This window comes from Myotis lucifugus, unplaced genomic scaffold (genome assembly GCF_000147115.1).
Source record: "Myotis lucifugus unplaced genomic scaffold, Myoluc2.0 scaffold_3, whole genome shotgun sequence".
In the NCBI taxonomy this organism is placed as follows: domain Eukaryota; kingdom Metazoa; phylum Chordata; class Mammalia; order Chiroptera; family Vespertilionidae; genus Myotis; species Myotis lucifugus.
Genome location: NW_005871051.1, coordinates 30,444,250 through 30,450,249, shown reverse-complemented (window position 1 = coordinate 30,450,249; position 6,000 = coordinate 30,444,250).

The following is a 6,000-nucleotide window of genomic DNA, read 5'->3' as shown; positions in this document are numbered from 1 at the left end:
TCTGCTGTGTGAAAGCTGCGAGACCAGGGCAGGGGAGTCTAGAGAGAATTCGTGTGGGGTCGGCGGGGGATTAGATGCTCTCGCGGCCAGGAACTGAACCCCTCTCTGGAGTCTGGAATTGGCCGGGCCCGTAGGGACATTTTTTGTCCCCAGCTCTCAGGACGTCCAGAGTGTGGGCAGTGGGATTGATCAGTTAGATCAGCGGTCGCCAACCTTTCAGACCTCAGGGACCACTGGTTGGTGACCACTGAGTTAGATGGCAGAATGATGTCGTCAAGGACCCAGGTTCCTTCCATCTCTCTTTGCTATTTTCAGGGTGGGCTCCATCCGCAGGATGGTAACAAGATGGTCTCATGTGGACACGGCAATATTTAAGGGAGAAGGAAGACCACTGTCTGTGGCTGCCTCAGGACCGAGAAAGTGTCTCCTAATGGCTCCAGCACAGTCCCCAGCACTCCATGGGCCAGATTCAGCTCCCAGGTCTCCCTATGCCAACCACTGGCAAGAGGACTGACAAACAAGCCCATCTCCCTTCTGAGAATCAGTGGGCTCAGCTCTGGAGGATGTGCACTGACTGTGTCCATGGCTGGGGGTGTCGGTGTGTATGTGCGTGACATTTAACAAGCTGTGTGTAGATCACTGGATGGTGTAAGCTTTTTTTCATACCAATGACCTCTCATGGTTTTTTCCAAAGAATAAAACCAGAACAACAGGAGCAAACTCTGTAGTTTCTGTGAAAGAGGAGCCCTTGGAATAATGGGACTGATTGACATGTCCAGCCTAGTGTGGTCTGTGGGCCAAGAATACAGCCCTGACGTGACCATCAACTCAACTATTTCCGTGAGGCACCTCTTTCTGCTGCTCTTGATTTGCACAACAGTGGTCTGTGCCCAACACTCCAGCCCACACTGCATTCCCCACCCTCTTGACTTTCTGATGGACATCCCTAATCCCGGGGCCAGAGCTAATGCTGTGACCTAGGACAACGTCTTGGAAAACAGTATAATGACTGAGTTTGTGTTTAGGGCTGTGTGGGAAGACTTCAAAAATGTCTCCATATTGTTGCTCTTTACTTCAGTGGGCAAAAGAGGGAACTGGCAATGGAGTGCGTGGCCCTTAGTTACTCTCGATAAAGAGTTGGTTGGACTTCCCAGCTCATCAAGGGGCTTGGGGCTACTCAGGATAAGACACAGCTTTAAGAGAACAAAAAGTAAATATTAACATTTCCATAAATAAAAGCTTACACACATTTTATACTATTTAGACAAAAGCTCCCAAATTAGACTCTATACTAACTAGAGGCCTGGTGCACAAAAATTCGTGCACTGGGTGGAGGGGGGGGTCCCTCAGCCCGGCCTGCCCCCTCTCACAGTCCGGGAGCCCTCAGGGGATGTCCTACTGATGGCTTAGGCTCGCTACCCCAGGGAGCAGTCTGGCCTCCCTCTGTGGGAGGCGACCAGGCCAATCAGGGGAAGGCACTGCCCCCATAACCCCACCACTGCTGGCCACCGTGGCTGCCTACCCTCAGCCCTCGCAGCTGCCAGGGCATTGTCTAGAAGGACATCTGGAAGGACCGTCGGCGGTCCAATCTAATTAGCATATTATGCTTTTATTATTATAGATTCTGTTCTATTGTATTCTGTCCTTTCTATTGTATTCTATCCATCTTGGACTACATTCAGAAAACTGTCTCCTTCTGTGAGATTGCCCTGGGAAAGGCTCGAGCCGAGTATTAGGTCTGTTTAGCCTCACACTCCAACCCAGTGGCCCAGCAGCTTTGATTTGTAACGTAAATGTCTGGAGGGAATTTAGACAGTGTTCTATGACTCACGCAGGCATCGTCTTTCCTCAGGGGATCAGGCTGCACATATCTGTCAGCTCAGATCCCTGTTCTTATTTGAGTTTCAAAATAAAGACGCATTTGCACTTGAAGATGTTCACACGCAGGGAGTTCAGTGTGGAGTGAGGGCTCTGGAGGATGGAAGTGCCTCCTCTGCCCGAGCCACGTGCTGGTTGGTCCCTGTAGCCTCCCACTGGACTTTCTCCTGCCTTTTAAGGAAGACGCTGGGCTGTGGGGTGCGGCAGCCCCATTCCAGCTCGCACATATGGAACCCATCGCCTGCCATTGAGAGAACAGGCAGCCTCTGCCAGCGTGGCAGGGAGGAGCTAAAAATAGTGGGCAGAGTTCTCCAGGCTCTGCCGTGGCCGCTGTTTCCATCAGCTGAGAAAATATAGGAGCTGTTGGCCGGGTCTCACTGGGACGCTGTCCTTCCTTGTTGGGCAGAATTTCTTACTCAAACCCCACCCCAAATTAATTTTTGGTTTTCAGAGAGGTGCTCCACTAGCTGGGCGCCCCCAGGCCACTCCCCATTGTTATGGCCCCAAAAGCGAAGCTCACGCTTCCTTAGGCTCCTGGGTCTCGGGTCCCCACCTGCCTCACTACAGCTTCCAAAGAGGGCAGGATGGGACAGCGCTGAGCACATGGGATCCGCAGCCAGATCAGCCACTGTGGCCGCACCTCAGAGGCCACCGTGGGCTCAGTCCCTTGTGTGTGGAGCTTAGTTAGGAGGTTTGGTTTAGAGGGGGACACAGACACAATGCCATCAAGGACACACAGATTCATAGATAAGTAAGGCCAGAGGGGGCACTGCTGGGGCTTGAGGCTTACAGGGGAAATGTCCATCTTACAGGCATTCAGGTTTGAAGATTTTAACATAACACACTGATGCAAATATGCGTCCTCTAGGCCCATCTGGCCCTTGGGCACCAGTCTGCCACCTCTGATTTAGAGGCATGGGGTTAAAAGCCATGGTTGCGGTGTCTGGTCGGCTGTATACAACTGTGCAAAACCTTGAAGCTTTAGCTTGAAAGTAGATCCTCCCCCCCACCCCCAGACCCTAGGAGGAGCAGATCTAGGTCTAGAGGTCTCACTGCGAATACAGGTCTGACTGTGAGAGTTACCGGCCCTGTAGGGAGAGTCACTGTGCTCAGCAGCACTGTTTTCATAAAGAACAAGCAGCACCTGGTGCAATGCAGCGAGTGTCCGGGTGTGCTGGGCAGTTGGGGCCACAAGGGAAGAGGAGACCGACCTAAAACGTGGGCCCAATGCCCACAACATTGTCATTGATGCAGCCCCTGGAGGAAGATGCTTCTGGGGGTGATGTCCAGACCAGATCCTCCTTCTCAAACTGGCCTTCAGCACATCTGTCCATTCCATAAGCCAAGCAGATTGCAGAACAGCCACGCTAGAAGGCGGGGACATTCGTGAGTTTTAACGTCTAAGACTATGCTGGTGTGTGTGAGTGCTTCCACCAGGGTGCTGCTCTGCCGGACTCTGCGTGGACGACAGAATGATAGTCTGTCCAGCCCCATACACAGGACAATGCAACAGGCTGAGCTCTGATAAAGGCACGTGCACCCCCGGGAGACCCTCTACAACCAGGCCCCGGGAAAGCCGGTAGGGATGACTATATGGAACATCTTCGCCCTTGCTCTTAACCAGCATTTAGAGGCAGATAAACAGGCAACTAAACCCGAGGTAACATTTGTTCCTACGGAGGTGAGACTAAGAAGAGTGGGAGTTGAGGAGGGCATATTTGAATCACCCTGGAGTTCAGGGGAGACACATGGGGTCTTGAAGGAAGGGGTGTCCCTGCTCAGTGTGTACTGAGCATGGCAACTGCTTGAGGCTTTGGGGGAGGAAGTATTCAGGGAATGCGAACTTTGTTACTGTGGGCCCTTCCTGAGACGACAGAGACAAGGTTGGTCTTGAAGGGCCCCGCTCATCACGCAAAAGGGTTCATGTTTAAGACAACAAAGTCAGAAGGATATTGAGTAAACATTTAATTTCGGTAAAGCGGGGCAATCTACTCCACACTGACTATTGTCATGAACTGTTAGGCTTATGTAGATGGGGGCAGGGAGGCAGAGAGGAGGCTATGAACAGTCTAGCAGGAGGAAGGAAAGGCCCTGATCTGGGCTGGGCCACTGCAGCGGGAGGAGTGCGGGCTGAGAGCCATGAGGGACAGAGTGAGGGACTGGGGGCTGGCCTGGGTGGTGAGTAGACCTACTCTGTTTCCACTTTTCCGCTATTGGAAAGAACACATTGATAAGCAACCTCTTGAGCAGATGTTAACATGGTTAACTGTTACCGTAGCACAAATGAGAAGAATAGGATATATGGTAAAATTATACAGCTTCTGCTCTGCTGATCTGCGTCAGCAAATTGCCTACCAGAAAAGTCACACCAATTTGCATTCCTGCTAACATTCTTTAAAATGTCTCCTCTTTGAAATGTCTGCTAGGGATGTGCTCATTTTATTACATTTTTGCTGCATACATAAATTACATATGTGAGAATTTATATTGCATTATTTTCAATTATTTAAATTGCCAGTGAAGTCCAAATTTGAAGCAAACTGAATGTGTCCCAAACAGCTGTAAAAGTCTAACAGGAACACCCTCGCTGGCTTTTCCAGGCCGGAGGTTGCTCTCCAGGCCTGGCCCACGGTGTGCACTGGTACTCCCCCGCCCCGCACGCTGATTCCCGCTAGCGTTGCAGAAAGGACAGCGGGGCCCAGAGCAGTTTGTCATGGCTGCTAAATGGACAAACTCAACACAGTCTGAGCGTCTGTCTTGCCAGTGTGCTAGTTTTCTTTTGGATGTATTCATTTTTCTATTTTAAAGATTTCTGTACTTATTGAATGACTTTCATAGGTAATGTACATTTTTAAAATACTTAACTTTCTTTCTCTCTTTTTAAAAATCCTCCCTGATAATATGCTTCTATTTATTTTTAGAGAGAGAGGAAGAGAGAGACAGAAACATTGATGTGGGAGAGAAACATCACTGATTGGTTGCCTCCCATATGCGCCCTGACCGGGAATCGAACTTGCAACCCTTTGGTGCACGGGACAACGCTCCAAGCAACCGAACCACCCGGCCAGGGCAGCACTTGTTCTTTTATTTATGTGGCTTTACATGTTGCTGAACTCATATCTATTGTTGCTCTTCCCCTTACACACTTCCTCTCTGCTGCCACGCTCACAAATGCCCTCTCTCGCTCCTGTCCAAAAACAGTGCAGTAGTTGTTGTTGGAACATCTGCTCCTGTCCAGGGCCTTTCTCTGACACCTACCTGAGGTCCCACCTCTCAGTGTCAGAGGGCCTGTCTTACTCAGGAAGCCACAGCAGGGACAAAAGAGCAACAAAGGGCAAAAAGGTCAGCTAATCACCAGAAGCAAAGTGAATTTTGATTGTCACATTAGGCGGTTGGGGCGTATGTAGTGTGGCTGACTCAGCGGTCTCAGGCCCTGGCTCAGACACCGTGGGTACCACAGCTGAAGCTGCGAGGCAGCTCCCCAAGGTCCTGTCACGATGAAATCCCCGGTGTTGTGAACTGAGGCTCAGGTGTCTCAGCATCTCAGGTCATCCGGGGCACCAAAGTCTCTGTGCCAACCTCAGCTCTCAATGGCCTGCTAGTGCCAAAAAACAGGGTTGGAAACAGACACGGCACAGCAGAGCATCTGCCCCAGCCTCGGCCCTGCTGGCAGGACGCCCAGACCGAGAGCACATCCTTGGTGGGGACATGGGAAGGTGCCATTGGTGCCACCTTGTATCTTTTGTTTCTTGATTCCCGCACCCCAGAGCTTAGGTTTCTTTCCCTTTTATTACGGGCCAGGAGTATCAACCATCACTGGCCGAGTCTCCTAATTAGCCTCTGTGCCCACTTCTTCCTTCCTCTCTACTGTGCCTTCCGAGTACCTCTTTCAGCCGCAGAATCTCAGCTAAGCTGCCCAGAGGAGGGGCTTGCCACCTTCTCCCCATCACCACCTCCCAGAGCCGTCGCCCCTCCCCCAACCTCATGGAAACCACTCTCTTCCACCTGATGGCTACCACCTGCCCACCTCTTTGCCATTTCCCTTGCCGCATTCTCCCCAATACCTGTGACCATCCTTGAAGATGGCAGCACTGCTCCCCCCAGCACACCCCAGTGCCTTTC